General features: G+C 40.0%; 1 long non-coding RNA gene across 3 annotated transcripts in view; it reads left to right on the top strand.

Moving 5' to 3' along the window:
* Positions 1-22,965, top strand: part of LOC140461864 (uncharacterized) — a 126,867-nt gene that overhangs the window by 32,728 nt on the left and 71,174 nt on the right. For 2 of the 3 annotated variants that reach the window (XR_011954523.1, XR_011954516.1), the window contains exon 2: positions 2,999-3,174. This is a non-coding gene — a long non-coding RNA (uncharacterized lncRNA). The remainder of the gene's footprint in view (positions 1-2,998; positions 3,175-22,965) is intronic. The other variant, XR_011954515.1, reaches the window with a different exon arrangement.

The following is a 22,965-nucleotide window of genomic DNA, read 5'->3' as shown; positions in this document are numbered from 1 at the left end:
AAATAAGGAAACTGGTGAAATTCACATTGATCCCATGTGGTTGGAGGGTCCTAAGGCAGAAGATCAGGCATTCTTCCTCCAGGCATCAGGTGGTTAGGGATTGGCAAAGAAGGAGGCCCAGGGCCTGCATGTCTTTGGTGGAATGGAAGGGGGAGTTAGTGTTCGGCTCGGAGCAGTGGGGTTGGTTGGTCCGGATGTCCCAAAGATGTTCTCTGAAGTTGGCATCCAGTCTCCCCGATGTAGAGAAGACCACATCGGGTGCAACAGATACAGTGTGGAAGTACAGGTAAATTTCTGTCGGATGTGGAAGGATCCTTTGGGGCCTTGGACGGAGCTGAGGGGGGAGGTATTGGTGCAAGTTTTGCACTTCTTGCATTGGCAGGGGAAGGTGCTGGGAGTGGTGTGTGGGTGGGCAGGGAGCATGGACCTGATAAGGGAATTGCAGAGGGAATGGTCTTTTCAAAACGCAGATAGGGATGGGGAGGGAAATATATCCCTAGTGGTGGGGTCTGTTTGTAGGTGGTGGAAGTGATGGAGGACAATGCAATGTATCCAGAGGTTGGTGAGGTGGAGGGTGAGAACCAGGGGGTTCTGTCCTTGTTGCAATTGGAGGGGTGGGTTCAAGAGTGGAGATGCGCTGGAGGGCATTGTCGATCATGTGGGAGGGGAAATTGTGATCTTTGAAGAAGGAGGCCATCTGGAATGTTCTATGTTGGAATTGGTTATCCTGGGAGCAGATGTGGCGGAGGTGAAGGAATTGGGAATAAGGGATAGCATTTTTACAGGAGGCAGGATGGGAGGAGGTGTAGTCCAGGAAGCTGTGGGAGTCGGTGGGTTTGTAGTAGATGTCTGTGGTAAGTTGGTCATCAGAGATGGAGATGGAGAGGTCCAAGAAGGGGAGGGAGATGTCCGCAAAGGTCCAGGTGAATTTGAAGTTGCAGTGGAAGGTGTTGATGAATTTGATGAACTGTTCAACTTCCTTGTGGAGGTCGAGCCAATAAATTCATCAGTGTAGCGGAGGAAAAGGTGGGGAATGGTTTTAATGTAGCTTTGGAAGATGGACTGTTTCACGTACCCGACAAGGAGACAGGCATAGCTGGGGTCCATTTGGGTGCCCATAGATACCCCTTTGGTTTGGAGGAACAGTTGAGCCAGGTAAATGAGTGTGTAAGTGGAAGGGTACTGGTTAGGTCAGCATGAGAGGAAGAAACGGAGGGCTTGGAGGCCATCATCGTAGTGGATCGATGCATACCAGGACTGAATACCCATGGTGAAGGTAAGGCTTTAGGGGCCAGGGAAATGAAAGTCTTGGAGGAGGTGAAGGGCATGAGTGGTATCCTGAACATGGGTGGGGAGTTCCTGGACTAAAGGGGACAGGACAGTGTCATGGTATGCAGCGATCACTTCAGTGGGGTAGGAGCAAGCTGAGACAATGGGTCGAGCTGGGGGAGGTGGTGGGGGGAGGGGTGGGATATGTGTAGTGGCGGTGGCGGGTGTGCATGCTGGCTCCAGAGTGGGTAAGCAAAAGTGGAAGGACAGATTGGAGGGATGAAAGTGATGGGATTTAGAGCACAGGAAAGTGAGTGTCAAATCTGGATCAGCAATAGGTGTTGGGTTAAGGTCTGGGAGTATATTAGCTAAGCATGGGGTCTGTTGAACAGTTACTCAGGACTTGGAGTACGAACAAGATTTCCGAGGAATGGCAGTCTCAGTTACTCCAGCTCTTTTATTTACAAAAGAAGGGAGCTCCATATTTCTGACAGTAGATTCTGATCAGGTGTCCCTCATAAGTGCAGAGCCGTACTTGCATTCTGACAGTTCTTTCCTTGCGCTGAACAATCGGGGGAAGACAAGTTATGTCTTGCAAGTCTGACACTGGGGATGAGGTTTCAGATAGGCTCCAGTAGCATGAAGCTACTTGACTCAACCTACAGACCTTGACCCAACAACCATCCTTGCTCCAGACCTGACAGGCCTTTCTCCCACTTTAGATCGCCGGTCCTGGTTGGCAGGGAAAGGGAGTGCTGTGGGATTGTGGGAGGCAGGATTGTCAGGTCGGTGTCTGGTGGTTGTAAGTGGTTTGGGGAGATGTAATTGTGGGTGAATGAGTTACGTTTAATAGATATTTAGAAATGATGTATTTAATAGGCAAATTCTTCCTGAATAACTGTTCTACTTAATCTTGTCGGGATCTTCTGAAGTCTCTGATTTAAATGGACACGGTTGGAGGGTTCCAAGTATACAGGGAATTGCCCAGCAGAAAATTTAATTTCCTGGGCAGTTGCTTTTGGAGAGTATTACATTTGTGGATCCTACAAGGTCCTCATATGCAACTCCTACCTACACCATGATAACAATTGTTGACCATGGGAAAATCTGTGCCACTGTTTCTTGATATTTGGTTCTCTGTGCTCTATAATTATACTGGTATAAATTTAAAAATTTAAGATTTGACAAGCTTCAAATGCTATTTTCTACTTGTAAGAACATGAGAATATATGATCTGCTCAAATAGGTGTTTGTATGTGTTTGTATATATTTCAGTTCCTGTTTTTTAAATTGACTTTATTCTATCTGTTCTTGATTAAGATCATCCACTAATATATTTTAATGGTATACTCTACTTCAAACTAAACTCTATTTGACATAGCCTCTAAGTGGTCAAAAAATTGGTAACATTGCCCTTCAGAATTTGACAAAATGGCCCACACCTGAGTGCTACTGCTTGGAGGAGTTATCTTATTCAACAGCAGTAGTAGCTAGATCACAACCAGATAGTCTAACATATCTGCAAGACAGCAAGGATTAAATCTGTAAATATGACACAAAAAAACCCAGCATAACATTAGTTACATTGATTTCTAAATGCTGGTTGAAAAGTGAAAGGAGCAGCAGTTTTTAAATTGTAATTAAATTGTAGCCTAATAAGGAAAACTTACTTTATTGTCTGAACGTCTGCTTTGTTTGATATGTGTTTTCTTTCTTTAATCCTTTATAGAATGTGAGCAACAGTGGCAAGGCCAGCATTTATTATTCCTCCCCAATTGTGCTTGAGCTGCATGACTCAGCTATTTCAGAGGGCAGTTCAGAGTCAACCACGTTGCTGTGGGTCTACAGACACATGTAAGCCAGACTGGGTAAGGATCACAGATTTCCTTCTCCAAAGTAAACCAGGTGGGCTTTTACAACTATTGATGGTAGTTTTATGGTCATCATTATAAAAACTATCTTTCAATTCCTGATTTAATTAATTGAATTTAAATTTTACCAGCTGCAAATGTGGGATTTAAACTGGTGTCCCACGACATTAACTTGGGCCTCTGGATTATCAATCCAGTGACATCCTGATTATGTTACCTGTTCCCTGTATTTGTAGATTTCTGTTTAGACTAGATTAGATTTCCTATAGTGTGTAAATAGACCATTTGGCCCAACAGGTCTACACCAACCTTCCAGAGAGTAAATTACCCAGACCCATTTCCCTCTGACTAATGCGCCTAACATTATGGGCAATTTAGCATGGTCAATTCACCTGATCTTCATACCTTTGGACTGTGAGGCAAAACTGGAGCACCCGGAGGAACCCCAAACAGAAATAGGGAGAATGTGCAAATTCCATACAGTCGCCCGAGGCTGGAATCGAACCTGGGATCCTGGTGCTGTGAGGCTGCAGTGCTAACCACCACAATGTCAAATTTAGCATTTGTAATTTAGCATTTAGTTCAGTAGCAAAATTCTAAAACATGTTAACTGATGGTAATAACCTTAATGGTAAACCTATCACTCATATTTCTGAAAGGACTAGCTAAAGCAGCTTCTTGACTATAAGCATTGTTTGCCATATTGTCACGGGTATCTATTCTCAGGTAATCCTTGGTGTTGCCGATGAACTTGGAATCAGTACTATAATAAATAAATACTCAAGGATGTGGAGACCAGCCTTTAAGGATTTCTCTCTCTGTTGCTTCTCTCTTTCAAATCTCTGTGCTCTGTCCCTCTCTTACTTCCCAGTATACTCTCCTTTATTCTCTACATATCACACTGTGGGTAGTGTTTCTAAGCTAATGTGTAAAATTAGAAAAACAGCTCTGCAAAAAGCATGGCAACAATTTTTGACTGCTGCTTCTGTTTCTCACCTGAAAAATGGGTGATGAGCAGAGGATAATTAGGTGAATAACTCGGGACTCCTCTTCATTGCCAAGGCAATAACACTTGTACAATATCTGAGGACACCATTGAGCATAGATATGTGGGGTATGCACCCATTAAAATAACTATTGAAAACTCTATTGAAATGTTGAAGCGATTTTCCAGTGCTTGAGTTGCGGGGCTCAAGGTTTTCAATAATAAGGTCATCAAGAAAAGCAGAAATAACTTACAGGCTGACAGTTGGAACATAATACTGATTGTGAAAATCTTTTCAGCCTCTGAAATAATGCAGTCTACAACTTGTCATATATCACAAACTATTTCTTTACTAATAGAATCTCAATTCTTCCACACATTTTACACATACCCCATTCTTATCACCAAATGAAACATAAATTACACTGCATGGACAACCTCAGTTTTACTAAATTTTTAATATCAAACTATTTGCATTTGAATGTCAGTTGTTTTCTTTTATAAAACTTCATGACAGTATGAGATGAATATGCAGATAAATCTAGCCTCTTTCTAGATGTTACTTTAGTGAATTACATTAGTGTTACTTCAGTCTCATCCATTCCTTTTGTGAGAATTTACACTGTGCTGTACAATTTGACTCTGCACCTCCTCTGACAGTTTCAGTGTGAAGAATAGAGTGAAACAGGATTGTATCCTAGCCCTCACTTGGTTTGGTATTTTCTTTTCCTTGCTGATGATGTTTGGCTTATTTGGAGATATATGAAGACAATTTGCCTACATTCTAGTTCGATGGCTAGCTCTAAAATCTGGAATATATCTTTGAAGGAAATGTTTTCTACAAGTGACTCAACTATGGCAATTCATATATTGGCTCTTCCAAGGCTGTAACTTATTCTCCCTTACTGTAAACATCAAGAAACCATATTTTTATGGGACAGGGTGTCACATCCTGTCAATTTGTTTCTTAATGTAAAACTCAATCCATTAGTAACAAAATCACCTTTGGCTGACTTATGAAATATGCTTGGAATAGAATGAAACTGAATCTTAGAACCAAGATGCTAGTTTAAGAGGCATATGTCCCCAATACTTTGTTGTATGGCTCCGTGACATTGATGATTTGCAGCGATCAAGAAAGGAACCTTAGTTATTTTTATATTTCTTGCTTGTGGCTGTTTTGGGCATCGCATTGAAAGAGAAAATCATGCAGGTGGTAGTGCTCCCGGTATATTGACACTTATCAAGCAGTGGCAACTTCGCTTCCTTGGGCACTTTCACAGGATGGAAGACAATGGCACACCCAAGAACTTTTTTGTTGGCAAGATAGCCAGACAGTCATGTCCACCCAAAGTTCCACTTCAAGGATGCTTGCAAACTCAACATGAACATTATTTTCACACCTGGGAAATATGAACGAATGAGACAGGAAGATTTTAACATCATTTGTGAGTCACCATGTGACAACATGACATTTGCTGCCTGTAGTAGCTGAGTCCAATACTGAATACAAAGTAGTTTGGTAACTGATTCCAATGCTGAATACAACAGCCCAGAACAATACCTAATAGCTACTTCATTTGCAGCACTTGCAGCAATCTCACAGATCTTTCTCTTTAGCCAACAGCAAAACTGCACAAAATGTAGCTACCCTAATTCAACGGTTATGATTTACTGTATGTTCATCGTCTTGTGTAAGTGGAAGGGTACTGACAGCAACCTCAGTGGCAGGTGTACATGAAGTGCCTGGCTGCTGTGCATGCAGTGTCTTTTTAGAGCAAGTCAAGATGACCCTCTCTTTCTAATAGCTCAGACTTGACATGGATGTACACTAGGCTATGGTACTTGGACAGAGCTTGTTTCCTACTGTTCACAGATATTGGAGGGTATGGCAGGAGGGTCTGGAAGTATTGCCTCTTTAAGGTATAACAGTATAATTTGTGAATTGCTAATTATTCATCTACTGTTGAGCTCTGCCTCAGTAGTCACTGCAGCATGATCACAGTCCTAATGTATCCCATAAAGTCCAGATAACTATGTATGGTAGGATGCAAGCTGGTCTGGTTCCTCCTCCTTTAATCACCAGCAGCAGTTAATGCCACATCTGTCACTCAGTTTACACTCGCTCCTGGTTTACAGTCTAAATTCCCTGAGGTGGATGTGCGTGAGTTGGTGCTTGCAAGGGATTCAGTGATTGATGATGAGTTGTCTGAAACATTTGTAAGCTTTTATAATGGATCCTGGCTCTATTTTCTGTAGCAAAACTGGAAAAAAAGAAAGATTGGTTACAGAGTTGCCCTTTTGCAGAGCTTTCACTTATAACAGAACTGTAAATCCAGAAGCAGCTTGTGAATTCCTTTCACTCACAGGCAAACTTCTAATTATAAGTGTCCCCCATATCTGTAACTTGCCTACATTCATCATATGCTGCTGACACTGGCAATTCACATGGACGTCTCTGCCAACATTGATCATTTCGAGTCTGACTCATGTTTGATTGGAAAATCTAAGTGACTGTATCTACCATGTGCAGATTGTATACACAAATTTATTTTATGTTACATTTTTGGAAAAATGTTTAAAGAATGAAATAATTCTAAACATAGGTCAATACTTCTTGATATTGTCTATGAGAATCTCTTACCTAAATAATCACATCTCAAAAAATATTGGATCACAGACGTTGTGAGCTAAAGAACCTTTCTCTAGGCTATATGTCTCTGTGACCTAGATCTCTCTGGGCCTGATTTTAACTTAGTTAAAAATAGTTGAGGTTAAAAGTGGAGGTTTGATATCTTGTCTAATATTTTTATGACCTCTAGATTGTACGTTGTTTGGATGTTACAAACATTCCTGACCAAACAAACTTTGATTTGTGCTTCTGTTTACTTAACAATAATTAAACTTAGGGGCTTTAAGTCTATTTTAGCAAAAGAGTCACAGATAATTTTTATTATTAAATATGCCACAAGAGATCTACAAATATTAAATTAAAATTGAAGAATATGCAGAAAAAACTTTGAAAAATGCTGGAAACATTCAGTTTCTAAGACCAGAATCTTTGCACATTTTGAAATGAAGAAAACTACCATGGAGTGGTAAATTTGTTTTTAGCAGAATGTCAAATATTTCTTTTTCAATTTGAAAAATAAGGAACAAATATTATTCCATTGATACTACTCAGATCCATTCTTGAACATCCCCAGTCAGGCAGCATCCGAAGTGCAGGAGAATCGATGTTTTGAACATAAGCTCTTCATCATCCTGAAACATCAATTCTCCTGCTTCTTGGATGCTGCCTGACTACTGCGCTTTTCCCGCTCCACACGACTCTGATCTCCAGCATCTGCAGTCCTCACTTGCTTCCATTTTTGAACATGTTTATTCTTAATACCATTTAGCTTCAACCAACATTGCTATCTCAATGATTGTAAGAATAGAGCTTGTTTAAATTATCTTCTTCAATTTTGAAGTGAATGCAGGTTACTTGTTAACATCAGCATTCTGAGTTGATGCACCATTTCCCATGTATAATAAATTATATTTAATTCAAGTCATTGCTGACTGAAGGATTATGCTTTAAATTAAACAGGGCTGCAGCAATAAAAACAAAGTGCTGGAAAAATTCAACAAGCTAGCAGCATCAATGGAAACAGAAACAAAGTTAACATTTCGAATTGGGTATAATGCTTCTTTAGAACATAGAACATAGAACATAGAACATAGAACAATACAGCACAGAACAGGCCCTTCGGCCCACGATGTTGTGCCGAACTTCTAACCTAGATTAAGCACCCATCCATGTACCTATCCAAATGCCTCTTAAAGGTCGCCAATGATTCTGACTCTACCACTCCCGCGGGCAGCGCATTCCATGCCCCCACCACTCTCTGGGTAAAGAACCCACCCCTGACATCTCCCCTATACCTTCCACCCTTCACCTTAAATTTATATCCCCTTGTAACACTCTGTTGTACCCGGGGAAAAAGTTTCTGACTGTCTTCTCTATCTATTCCTCTGATCATCTTATAAACCTCTATCAAGTCACCCCTCATCCTTCGCCGTTCCAACGAGAAAAGGCCGAGAACTCTCAACCTATCCTCGTACGACCTACTCTCCATTCCAGGCAACATCCTGGTAAATCTTCTCTGCACCCTCTCCAAAGCTTCCACATCTTTCCTAAAGTGAGGCGACCAGAACTGCACACAATACTCCAACTGTGGCCTAACCAAAGTCCTGTACAGCTGCAACATCACTTCACGACTCTTGAATTCAATCCCTCTGCTAATGAATGATAATACTCCATAGGCCTTCTTACAAACTCTATCCACCTGAGTGGCAACCTTCAAAGATCTATGTACATAGACCCCAAGATCCCTCTGTTCCTCCACCTGACTAAGAACCCTACCATTAACCCTGTATTCCGCATTCTTATTTGTTCTTCCGAAATGGACAACCTCACACTTGGCAGGGTTGAACTCCATCTGCCACTCCTCAGCCCAGCTCTGCATCATATCTAAGTCCCTCTGCATCCGACAACAGCCCTCCTCACTGTCCACAACTCCACCTATCTTCGTATCATCTGCAAATTTACTGACCCACCCTTCGACTCCCTCATCTAAGTCATTAATAAAAATTACAAACAGCAGAGGACCCAGAACTGAACCCTGCGGAACTCCACTTGTAACTGGGCTCCAGGCTGAATATTTACCATCTACCACCACTCTCTGCCTTCGACCGGTTAGCCAGTTTTCTATCCAATTGGCCAAATTTCCCTCTATCCCATGCCTCCTGACTTTCCGCATAAGCCTACCATGGGGAACCTTATCAAATGCCTTACTAAAATCCATGTACACTACATCCACTGCTCTACCCTCATCCACATGCTTGGTCACCTCCTCGAAGAATTCAATAAGACTTGTAAGGCAAGACCTACACCTCACAAATCCGTGCTGGCTGTCCCTAATCAAGCAGTGTCTTTCCAGATACTCGTAAATCCTATCCCTCAGTACCCTTTCCATTACTTTACCTACCACAGAAGTAAGACTAACTGGCCTGTAATTCCCGGGGTTATCCCTATTCCCTTTTTTGAACAGGGGCACAACATTCGCTACTCTCCAGTCCCCTGGTACCACCCCCGTTGCCAGTGAAGACGAGAAGATCAATGCCAACGGTACTGCAATTTCCTCTCTTGCTTCCCACATAATCCTAGGATATATCCCGTCAGGCCCGGGGGACTTGTCTATCCTCAAGTTGTTCAAAATGTCCAACACATCTTCCTTCCTAACAGGTATCTCTTCTAGCTTAACAGTCCGTTTCACACTCTCCTCTTCAACAATACGGTCCCTCTCGTTCGTAAATACTGAAGAGAAGTACTTGTTCAAGACCTCTCCTATCTCTTCCGACTCAATACACAGTCTCCCACTACTGTCCTTGATCGGACCTACCCTCGTTCTCGTCATTCTCAGGTTTCTCACATACGCATAAAATGCCTTGGGGTTATCCTTGATCCTATCCGCCAAGGATTTTTCATGCCCTCTCTTAGCTCTCCTAATCCCTTTCTTCAGGTCCCTTCTGGCTATCCTGTATCCCTCCACTGCTCTGTCTGAACCCTGTTTCCTCAACCTTATGTAAGCCTCCTTCTTCCTCTTTACTAGACATTCAATCTCCCTCGTCAACCAAGGCTCCCTCACATGACCATTTCTTTCCTGCCTGATCGGTACATACATATCAAGGACACGTCGTATCTGCTCCTTGAAAAAGTTCCACATTTCCACCACATCCTTCCCTGACAGCCTATGCTCCCAACGTATGCTCCTCAAATCCTGTCTTACAGCATCGTAATTTCCCTTCCCCCAATTGTAAAATCTACCTTGTTGTGCGCACCTATCTCTCTCCATAACCAAGGTGAAAGTCACAGAATTGTGGTCACCATCACCAAAATGTTCACCCACTAACAAGCCCACCACTTGTCTCGGTTCATTACCGAGTACCAAATCCAATATGGCCTCCCCTCTGGTTGGACACTCTACATACTGCGTTAGAAAAGCTTCCTGGACACACTGCACAAACACCGCCCCATCCAATCTACTTTGGAACTGAAAGGAGCTGGAAAATGCTGTTTTTCTATGCTGCAGGGAGAGAAAGGACAAATGGGGCAGATTGGGGGGGGTGGGGAGGCAGAGAAAAAGATAAAACAGTGATAATGGTGGTAAAGGAGATATGTATAATAGGTGGAAGTGTGGAAAGGAGAAAATGGGTCTACTCTGGTGAGAGTCAAACTAAGAAGACACAGTGTATTTTGTCCTTATTTTCATGAAGGGAGTTGAGATAGAGGTGTCAAGTGATCTACTAGAAACCAATAAGCAAACAGTCTGTGGGACCTTGTTTTTTTTAAATGTTGGAACAGTAGAAGCAGCCTGAATGGGAAAGCTTGCACAGAATCTGGACTTTTAATTTAACTTTCAATAGAAGTTGCTGGGGTCTTGAAACTGGATGCGGAAACTAATTTTGCTCTCTCTGTTACAGCTAAAAGCTGGGGATCTCTTCCTACTGCTAGAATTGAATGTGAGACAATATATTTTACTGACTTAGTTTTTGTCAAGGGTGTGTTCATGGGATGTTACCGTAGTGGAACAGTTAATGAGTAGTTTATTATTTTGTTTGAGTTCCAGTTAAGCCAATTCTTTTATTTTTATTTTGTCTGTTTTTTAACTAGAGTGTATGAATAAAGTGTGTTTTGCTTCAAGTCTGATAGTTTGACCAATTGAATCACATCTGGAACACAATGCCTGGCACTTGCCTTTAAAATAAGGAAAAGTTAGGGTCTAGTCTATTTCCTTCATATGTTTGGAGGGTGCTTGGTCTGATCCATATCAAAATGAGGGCTGTTGTCAGGTTAAAATCTCTAATTCCAGGTTGGATTTAAAATTCTTGGATTCAAAGGAGAGTGTTTTTTTTTATTTTGTTTATTGCATTTGTTTATTTTAAACAGGGTGTGCCTTGTGTAATAATGGCTGTTTGAGTTGCTCAGAATTTCCTGGGTGGGAGAAGTCACTTTGAGAGTTTCACAAAAAGTGAGCAAGGCCAGGAATTGGCAATCAAGTTGAAGTTGGAGTTCCCTATGCCTATGAGGAAAGGCAGTAGCTCCACATTTACAATTGCCTGGAATGCAATCAAAATTGTTGGAGATTTCTAAAATTCAAGTGCAAAAGAGGCAGCTTGGGTTAGAGGCAATGACAAGGGAAAAAGAAACAAAAATAAAGAGAAAAGGAAATAAAACAGTTTGAGTTACAATTAAAGCTGGAGGAAAAGAAAAGGAAAGGATGGCCCTAGCAGAAGAATGTGAGAAAGAGAGTTTTTGAACTTTGGAGGTTGGAACTAAAAACCAAAGTTGACTAAAAATAATGGAGGTAGAGTAGTGATGAGGACAGTGACAGAGAGCAATCTAATCATAGCCAGAGGCCTAGTGGGGATCTGTTTTACTATGTCCAAGTGTTGGCAAAGTTCATTGTGAAGGATATAAAAGCCTTTCTCATTTCATTTGAGGAAGTAGCTAAACAGTAGCTAGTGACCATGTGGGTATTGTTGATCCAAACGGAATTGGCACATAGAGCTAGTGAAGTATTTACATCACTATAACTGGAGGTATCTAGGGAGTATGAGGTGTAAAAAGCAGTCTTGATTGCACATGAGCTCGTGTCAGAAGCCTGCAGACAATGTTTTAGGAATCTGAGGGAACTTGGTCAAACATACATAGAGTTTGAAAGGATCAAACAAAGTAATTTTGAGAGGTGGATAAAGGCATTAAAAATAGATCAAACATGCTCTTAGAGAACGATTTTGGAGGAGCTCAAAAATTCACTTCCTGAAGTAGTGAGAACTCATGTGGAACAGCAAAGAGTTAAGATTGCAAGATTAGCAGTGGAAACGGCAAATGATTATGAGTTCATAAATCAAAGTTTAGCTCCTGACATTAGTTTCAATCTGTGAGGGGAAAGGAGATCTTGTTGAAGATAGTTTATCACAGGATAAAAAGAAGGCCCATGAGGGGGAAAGAAAATTTAAAAGACCAGGTGTTTTCACTGAAATAAAGTAGGCCAAATGAATTCGAAGTGTTGGTGGTTTAGAAAAAGCATTGGGAAGATGGATATGGGAGAACAGGATAAGCCAGTGAGTTTTGTTGAAGTGGTGAAGGAAAGCAGAGTGGAAGCTGAAAAGCTGCAAAATAATGTACAACCTGATTGGGGGTTGGTTGAGAAGAAAGTACCAGATCTCTTTAAATAATTTATTTGCATGAATAAGGTTGACTTCTGCATACCAGGAGGAGTTGATAAGAAAATGAATATTTTAAGAGATACGAGATCAAGTCAATCTTTGGTGGTGAGAGATGAGGAAATATGTAATTCAGAAGGAATATTGCGAGAAAAAGTCATAATATGTGGAATTCGTGGTGAGAAGAGCAGTGTTCCATTATATAAGTTGAGGTTAGAGAATCCAGTGTAAAATGGTGAAGTAGTGATAGGAGTCATAGAGAAATTCTTGGTTCTGGAAATGCAATTTACCCTTGGTAATGAAATAGCTGGACAATAGATGGGAGTAATGCCTACTGTGGTTGAAAAACCAATGGAAAGTCAGGCAACTGAGCTGCTACATTAAGTAAACCCTGGGCTTTTTCCTGACTGTAGTAACAAGGTAACAAAGCCATAGGTGGAAACAGGAGTAGAAATCAAAGAATAAAGATAAGGAAGTTCAAGATCAATTATCAGAAACTATACTTGATCAAATGGTTGAGAAAAAAGCAAGAACAGTGTGGATAGTTTTAGTTCAGAGAAATTGTTGAATTACAACAGAAAGATGAAAAACTAAAGAACTAGTTCTAAAGAAGGGTCACTGGACCCAGAATGTTAACGGCGATTTCACTCCACAAATACTGCCAGACCTGAGCTTTTCCAGCAATATCTGTTTTTGCTTCTGATTTCTAGCATCCAGTTATTTAGACTTTTACAAAAAATATTTTTATTGGCCTAGACTGCATAGGTATGTGATTGATTTTTGCTGGATGTAGCCAGCGATAAAACCAGTACCCTTAATACCCATTCCCGCATTTGAGGAACCTTTTATAAGAGTCTTAATTGATTGTGAAGGACCCTACCTAAAACAAAAAGTGGAAATCAGTATTTGTTGGCACAGTGACAGTGTTAGCACTGCTGCCTCATAGTGCTTGGGATCTGAGTTCGATTCCGGCCTTGGGCAACTGTCTGTGTGGAGTTTGCACATTCTCCCCGTGTCTGCATGGGTTTCCTCAGGGTGCTCCAGTTTCCTTCCACAATCCAAAGATGTGCAAATTAGGTGAATTAGCCATGCTAAATTGCCAATAGTGTTCAGGGAAGTGTAGGTTAGACATTAGCTAGAGTAAATGTAGAGTAATGTGGAAAGGGTTTGGGTGGGATACTCTTTGCAGGGCCGGTGTGGACTTATTGGGCCGAAGGGCCTGTTTCCACACTGTAAGGATTCTATGAATAAGAGATACTGGACATATCTACTGGATTTCCAGAGGTCATTCTCTTACACAGTATCACAGCTAAAGGGGTTGCAGAAGAGTCACTCAAATGTTTTGCTGGATAAGCATTACCCATGGAAATACAAATCAAGGGTCAAATTTTGCATCAAAGTTCTTCAAGCAAGTTATGGATAACTTTGGAATAAAACAATTCAAATCCACTACATACCATCCAGATCAATAGCATCGAACTTTTAAAGACCATGTTAAGGGCTTATCGACAAGACTATCCAGAGAATTGGGAGAAACAAACTTCATTTGTACTTTTTGTAATTAGGGATATACCTAATGAGTCAACTAAATTCAGTCCATTTGAATTAGTTTTTGGGCATGAGATGTGAGTCCCACTGAAATTAATTAAGGAGAAATTAGTACATCAGAGCTCAGAGACCAGACATTTGGATGATGTATCAAATTTTAGGGTAATATTAAATCAAGTGGGTGAGTTGGCTAGACAGCATTTGAAAGTAGCACAGCATGTGATGAAACAGGAAGTAGGCAAGAAATCAAAAATTTGTAATTTTGCTAGTGGATATGGTGTTAATGTTACTCCTAGTGGTAGGTGAATTTTTAAAGGCAAGATTTAGTGGACCTTATCAAATTGAAAGGAAATTGGGTGAGGTGAATCATTTGTTAAGAACGCAGGTAGAAAGAAATCTTACAAATGTGTCATGTGAATATGCTTAAAAGGTATTTTGATAGGGAAGGAAAGTAAAAGGAGAATGTATTACTGCTTACAACACAGAGTGAAGAATCAAGTTCAGATGATTCTGAATTGGACATTCTTCAAACTAAATTAGATATGAAAAAGTTCTAAAAAAAATGGGAGAAATTATTGATTTACTTTTCTGAGGAAAATTGCAATGATCTGAAATAGTTATTATGTTTACATGGAAAGATAAGTGGGAATAAGCTGGGAAATACTAATCTAATTATGCATGATGGAGATATAGGAAATGCTGTTCCAATTAAGCAACATCCTTATGCACTTAATTCTCTAAAGTTGGCACAGGTTCAAAAAGACATTAAAGGATTATTCAAAGACATTCTAATTGAAGTCAGTTATAGCAAATTGAGCTCACCTATAGTAATGGTGGCAAAACCAGATGGTGCCCAAAGATTATGTGTGGATTATCATAAAGTCTATGCAGTCACAAAATATAATTCATATCTTGTTGGAAGACTGTATTGAGAAGATGGAACAAGCAACTTATATTTCACAATTGGAATTAATCAGAGGATATGGGTAGGTACCTTTGTCCGAAAGAGCAAAGGAAAGTTCGGCTTACATGATACCGAGTAGTCTGTACCATTTTAAAGTTATGCCATTTGACGCCAGCAATATTTCAAAAACTAGCTGATAAAGTCATTTTGGGATTATCTAATTGTATGGTGTACATTGATGATCTAGTGATTTTTATTCAGACAACTAAGGAACATTTTGAGGATCTATCAGAATTGTTCAATTGACTTGGGTCTGTTTCCGTGCTGTACATCTCTATGACTCTATGACTTCGGAGGGCGGGCTTGGTGATAAACCTGGCTAAGAGTGAGTTCGTAAAACCCAAAGACACATTTCTGGGCCATGTTATTGGATGTAGACAAATAGCCCCACGTAACATGAAAACAAAGGTTATTGGGGAGTTTCCCATACCGTTGACAAAAAGGGAAGTACTATGATTCTTGGCTTTGAGTGTTTTTTATCAGAAGTTTGTACTGAATTTTAGCAATGTTCCTGCTCTACTGACTGACTTATTGAAGAAGAGCAGAAAATTTCAGTGGACAAAGGAATGTCAGAAGGTATTTGATAGCCTGAAAGCTGTGTTAACCGCTACCCCAGTTTAGCCACACCTAATTATTTAAGATTCAAATTGGTTATCGATGCAAATGACCTGTGTGTCCATGTTGTACTCTTGCAAGATGATGACGAGATGATAGAAAGATCTATTAGGCATTTTTTCAGAAAACTGAATAATCCTCAAAAGAAATATTCCACAATTGAGAAGGAGACCTTGAGTTTGGTGTTGGTGATGCATCATTACAACATTTATATTGCCATTGATGTGTCTGAGATAATTGTTTTGGAAACATTTAAGGATAAAAATACCAGACTGTTTAGATTGAGCTTATTATTGCAACCATTTAATTAGAAAATTGTATGTGTGGCAGGATGAGCAAACATAACTGCCAATGCATTGTCTAACTTTGATGAAGGAATTCGGAGGCATTTGGTGGTAGGAAAGAAATGGGTTGAAATGGACTGTAGCAGTGAATATTTGCATGCTTAGAATCAACGTAATGTATATGTACTATAGTGTACTTATAGCATAAGACTAAAGGTTTTTAAAAATGAAGCCATCTTATTATATTGATGATGTGATGATACTATGGTTTTAAGAGGTGTTTTTTCTTCTGTGAAAAGAGGTTGTAATAGAGATTCCAAGTAATAAACTAATAAAGTAAACAGCTTGTGATTTTTTGTTTTAACATTGGAACCACAGAAGCAGCCTGACTGGAAATCAAACTCCCACAGAGTCTAGATTTTTTTGTTTAGCTTTCAGCAGCAGTTGGTGGGGTCTTAAAGCTGGAGGTGGAAACTCTTTTTCCTCTCTCTGTTACAGCTAAAAGCTGGGGGTTCTCTTCCTGCTGCTAGAACTAAATGTGAGACCATCAAATTTACTGAACCTGCCTTTGGTGTATTTACGGGATTGTACTTTACTGTAGCCGTTAATGAGTAGTTTATTATTTTGATCGAGTTATAGTTAAGCCAATCTTTTTATTTTCTTCTTATTTTGTCTGTATTTGAAGATTAGATTGGATTCCCTATAGTGTGGAAACAGGCCCTTCGGGCCAACCAGTCCACACCGACCCTCCGAAGAGTAACCCACTCAAACCCATTTCCCTCTGAATGATGTACTTAACACTATGGGCAATTTAACATGGCCAATTCACCTGACCTGCACATCTTTGGACTGCGGGAGGAAACCGGAGCACCCAGAGGAAACCCATGCAGACACGAGGAGAATGTGCAAACTCCACACAGAAAGTCACCCAAGGCTGGATTTGAACCTGGGACCTTGACACTGTGAGTTAGCAGTGCTAACCACTGTGCCATTGTGCCACCCCACTTTGAATAAAAAATGTTTTGCTTCAAGCCTGATAGTTTGACCAATCAAATTGCATCCAGAATGTAATGCCTGCCACTTACCTTTAAAATAAGAAAAGGTTAGGGTCTAGGCTATCTCCATGACATGTTTTGACAGAAACTCTCCACTGCTTGAAATTCTAACTGGTGAAATAGAAAATGGTTCTAGTTGTAGGAGGCTAATCATTTCACCATCAAGAGTTCCTCAGGGTCCAACCTATTCCAACCACCTTGGCTGCTTTGTCACTGACATTCCCTCTAGCGTAAGGCTGGAAATGGTATTTATTGAAGATTGTAGTCTTCAGCACCGTTCACAACATCTCAAATAATGAAATAGTTCAGGACCACATTTTTAGAAAATTGATGGATGTGGATGTGGCAACTAGGCCAGCAATTGCTTCACATCTGTAATTGCCCAGAGGGCAGTTAAAATTCAACCACACTGCTGTGGGTTTGGATTTTCATATAGGGCAGACCAGGTGAAGATGGCAGATTTCTTTTCCTACAGGACGTTATTGACCCAGATGGATTTTTACAACAATTGACAGTTGTTATATGGTTGCCAAGAACGTTAATCTGGTGCTCTGGATTGCGTGGACAACAGACAACACTCAGTTGCTCAGTGATTAGCATTGCTGCCTCACAGTGCCAGAGATCGGGTTCAATTCCACCCTCGGATGACTGTCTGCATATTTTCCTCGTTTATGTGGGTTTCCTCCAGGTGCTCCATTTTCCTCCCACGGTCTAAAGACATGCAGGTTAGGTGTATTGGCCGTACTAAATTGACCACCATGTCCAGGGATGTGCAGGCTAGGTGGGTTAGCCATGGGAAATGCAGGGTTACAGGGAGAGGGTAGGGGTGTGCATCTGGATGGGATGTTCTTTGGCTGGTCAGTGTGGACTTGATGGGCTGAATAGCTTGCTTCCACACTTTAGGTATCTATGATTTCAAGAACTAATTTACAAAAAGAAAGTTTTCTTTGCACTAAAAAGCTGCATTGCTCTTGGAAAAAATCAAATAAAAATTAAACAAAGTCATAGAAAATCATCACTATTTGTGTGCACAATTGCATATCACCTGTACAGAAATCCTGATGGGGTTTATCAATGCAGAGGTGGAACCAAGTGACCTTTCCTCAGTTCTGAGGAAGTGCCACTTGACCCGAAAGGTCAACTCCAATTTCTCTCCATAGGTACTGCCAGACCTGCTGAGCTGTTCCAGCAATTTCTGTTAATGTTTTTCACGTCTGTTTCGTGACTGCAGCCAGACAGATTTAGAGGCTAGTGTGGCTCTGTGATTAGGATGGGGACGGGCTAGACATTTAGCATCAGCTTGTAGGGGACAGCAGCAAGTTGGCAAGGAGGGAGTGGGGAAAATCTAAAGTGCTTCAGGGGAGACTGAAGGATTAGGGTGGGTAGAGGAGATTTCTGATTGTGAAGGATAGGTAAACTAGATCCTGAGGTAAGTGAAAGACAGATGGTTTAAATTTAAATTGCTGGTTAATCTGGCAACATTCAGCTAAATTATAATACTTTAATGACCAATCGGCTTTCTTGCAGTGAGTTGGTTGCTGCTTCCTGTCCCACCTCTGTTAGTACCAGCAGTAGGTAGATTGGGACATGTTTTAAAGATTTTACTGCTACCTAAGCCAAACCTATCTGTTATTTGATGTCAAAATTCTCCCATTACCTCCTACTCTATGTTACAATTTGACTCACCATTTTAAATTCATGTCAGCATTGGAAACAAAACTCCTTTATTATTGGACACCAAAGCATCTGGTAAAAAAGAAATGCATAAATAATAGCTTTTGGTCTGATTCACATAAACTCTCACACAAAACATTCCTACTTAATAACATTCTATACCTTGTAATCTTATACAAAAATTGAAATGTATCTACTAGATTCTTGAAGTTATTTTAAAAAACACTTGTGAACAAGCATTGTTAAAATATGCCACAGGTACAGTTGATTTAATGGGAATGAGTATCCTGAAAATGAGAAACACTGTAAATGTTCAAATAGCACAATCCAATTTCAATTCCGAGTTACAGTTCTGAGCAAAAATATTAAATACATGCCCAGGCTTTTACTAGAGGCCAAAGTACTCAGAAAGAAATTTTAAATAAGTAATTCAAGATGTAAATGTGTGTAAATTTAACATGTGGTGGAACACTGATGTTTTTATTTTATCCCTTATATTGGTTACTAGAACATGAGACTAAGAAAAAAATAATATCTGAAAAATACATTTGCAAGTATTTTGAGAGATGTGGAGCGTAGTGGCTCTACTGTTGTCTTTGCATTACAAAATGCTGGCTGCTGTGCCATGCAAGTCGTGTCTGGAAATCACGACAGCTAGAATTTGATAAGTCCTGTCACACCACCACCTTCGGTACCAAACATATTGCTGTTACATATGAGCTATTCAATGAACTGTGTTGCCTGGTTATTGAATTTATTATGTAACTAAGCCTGTGTGAATAAGGTAATACAATATGGATGTTTGATTTAATTTTATGGAGGGTTTGTACAGTGCTAGATAATATAATTAAACATGTTTAACCTTTTCCATGCTGAGTAGGAGATTGCATGTTTTGAATATGGGTTGTGTCTTAAGGCAAGAAGTTAGGGAATAGAAGCAAAATACTGCAAGTGCTGGAAATCTGAAACAAACACAGGGAATGCCTAAGAAACTCAGCATGTCTGCCAGCATCTGTGTAGAGAGAAATGTCTGTGTAGAGAGATTTTGTGTCTGGTATGATACTTCTTTGGAATTTCTTATTGAAGTTAGTGTTTGATTGAAAGATTTGCTGTTAGTTAAGTAGTTGGTGCCATGTTGAAATTTCTTAAGGAAGTGCGAAAGTTAGAGGTTGGTAACAATAGTGAAAGGAACATTGTGGCTATAGAGTGATGATAGAAATTAGTTTGGTAGGATATTCATTTCAATGGATACATGCTTAAATAAAACTAAACACAACAGCCAGAATTGGAAAGCAACAGGAACAAGGCTAGAAGAAAAAAATACCAGGGCAGAGCAATTAAAATGGAAATCTGGATGATAGAGTTGCGGGTTGGTGGACTGAAATGAAATAGGGGAGCTCAATTTACGAAAGATATATTATAGGAGGAATATGATTGCAGTGGAGAGGGTGCAAAGGAGATTTACTGTAATGTTGCCTGGGCTGGAGAGTTTCAGTGATGGAGAGATTAGACAGACTAGGGCATGTATTCCTTTGAGCAGAGGAAATTGAGAGGAAATATGATTGGGATATATATAAAACAAGTCCACACTGACCCTCCAAAGAGCAACCCACCCAGACCCATTTCCCTCTGACTAATACACCTAACACTATGGGCAATTTGGTATGGCCAATTCACCTGGCATGCACATCTTTGGACTGTGGGAGGAAACTGGAGCACCCAGAAGAAACCCATACAGACACAGGGAAAATGTGCAAACTCCACACAGACAGTTGCCCGAGGCTGGAATCAAACCTGGGAACCTGGTGCTGTGAGGCAGCAGTGCTAACCACTGAGCCACCATGCCACTAGTCCTGTTTACCTATTACTCGCAAGACAAAGCTTTTTGCTGTGCCTCAGTACACATGACAATAAATTAATTCATTTCAATTCAATTCAAGCTCAAAACTTTATAAGTGCGAACCAGCCATATTGAACCCTCTGCAAGCAGGTGGAAGTATCTGGAGAAGGAGAACCAAAGAGCTGCATGTCCTGACATGTCAATAGGATCACTTCAGCAAACTCTGTGGACAAGGCCTATTTAACTACCTTCCCATTCTTTCCCTCCACTCATCACACCTGAGTTTGTTTTTTCCTGTTGCTTGTATGTATGTGTAGAGGGGAGTTTGAAGGCATTAGAGTTTTAACTAATGCAGCTATAAAACAATGGTTCATAATTTTTTACCCATAGCAAGGATCTATTTATTTGTAATAAATAGTCATTCTTGTTAAGTACAGAAACCTGGTCTGTTCTTTCTGTCAAACTGGGTCTAAGTGACAGGTAAATTAGGGAACTTTGCATGCTGTTATAAAACTTATAAATTTTTTGTTCACTCCTGGAATAGCAGGGCTTGCTTTTTGGCACTCTACCCAGTGTAGAGGCATAATAATGGCAATAGGACTGAGAAAGCCCAAAATACCGTGATTGGGACTTTTAAAGCAACCAAAGTATAAGGATCTGTTTCCATGCTGTATGACTCTGACTTTAAGAAAATGCTTCACTGTAAAACATCAGCAAAATATTTGCAGGAAAGTCCCAGCAATAGTCTAAGCATATTTTGGGAAGAATTTATTTTAGTTCATTCATGGGGTGTAGACAATGCTGACAAGGCCAGTGTTTGTTGCCCATTCTCATATAATTGAAAGACTTGCTTGGCCATTTTAGGGGACAGTAAAGGATCAATCATAATGATTTGGCTCTGGAACCCCATATTGGTTAAAGAAGGCAGATCTGCTTTTCTGAAGGATGTTAGTTAATCAGGTTTTCTTAATGAATTCATGAACAATGGGTTCTCTGGCTCGGCCAGCATTTATTGTCCTTCCCTAATAGCCGTAGAGAAGGTAGCTCCTGCCTTCTTGAATTATTTCAGTCCATTTGAAGTGGGTGCACACTTCTGTAATGAGGGAGTTCCAGGATTTTGACCTAGAATCACTGAAGAAGCAGTGATATAATTCCAAGTCAGAATGGCAAATAGTTTGAGGAGAACTGCGGGCTGTGGTCTTTCCAATCCTGTACTTTCATGGTCATAATTATTGATACTACCTTTTTATTTCATATTTATTTATTTAACTGAATTTAAGTTCCTTAATGGATGTGGAGTGATTTGAATTCATGGATCTGGATCATTCATCTAGACTCATGTTTATGAGCCCACTAACAAAAACACTGTAATGTACCCCATATGAATGGAAGGAGAGAATTGGGATCGGGGGTGTGGAGAGGATTAGAAAGAAGTTTTGTATTTCTATTGTTGTGGTAAGCGACAGATTAAATATTATTAATTAAGTTTACTTGAAAATTTCAGATAGGTTTATTCAACTGCTTGAACTCCAACTTGCCGTTTTGTCTAATTATGCATGTATATCCTCCTTCTCATCCTTCTGGACTGTGCACAGCAGTTGGTCATGTGTTAACTCTTAAGTCAGATTTGGAGATTATGTGTTAAAACCATCAAATATTAAGATGAAGGAAAGGAAGTAAGCCATTGGGTTAACTCCATCATTCATTGGCTGATCTGATAATCCTCAATCCTACTTTCCTGCGTTTTCCTCTTATTTCCTTGCTGATTAAAATCTGTCTATCCCAGTCTTGAATAGTTAACAGTGAGAACCCGGTCTCTATCCATAGCATCTGATTCCACAGATTCACTGTTTATGAGAGAAGAAATTTCTCACCTTTGTCTAAAATGGGTGACCCCTTCCTCTGAAATTATGTCCCCTGGTCCCAGACTCTCCCACAAGGGGAAACAACCTTGTAGGATCTATCTTGTTAAGGCCCCTATGAATATTACACGTTTCAATAAGGTCTTTTTCTCGTTCTTTTTGAAATGCAGTGAGTACAAGTCATCCTGCTCAACTACTCCTCTCTTCAAGCTCCACTATGGATTTCAGCACCAGACAGTCAATGTTGTGCTCAGAAATGGTTAAACTATGCTATCTTTTGAATGATATATTAAACTGTGATTTACATCCTTAACTATATATTTTGAAAAAGAGTACAAGTTTTCCCTGTATTTATAACATTCTTTATTGACTAATACCACCAACAACAGGTGGACTGGGCATTCGTTAATTTGCTACCTGTGGATTTTGCAGTGTGGAAAAATGATTGTTGTATTTACTTGAATAAATATGACAAACAAATTCAAAAATAATTCATCATTTTGTAGGATGTCTAAGAAATAATAAGAGGCGTGTTCAGCCATGGATAATTAATGTATATTCAATAACTATATTTGCTTTGATAAGAGAATTGATTATCTGACAAAGCTTGTATCAAATACCTGATGAAACAAACACACAGATACTGTGCTCAAACTTGCCTACTTCATATTGATCTGGTATCAAGCCTCTACCTGTTCAGGATCATTCTTTTTAACCATTTCAC

Source organism: Chiloscyllium punctatum, chromosome 1 (genome assembly GCF_047496795.1).
Source record: "Chiloscyllium punctatum isolate Juve2018m chromosome 1, sChiPun1.3, whole genome shotgun sequence".
NCBI classification, from domain to species: Eukaryota; Metazoa; Chordata; class Chondrichthyes; order Orectolobiformes; family Hemiscylliidae; genus Chiloscyllium; species Chiloscyllium punctatum.
This window is presented reverse-complemented; position numbering and strand designations above follow the sequence as displayed.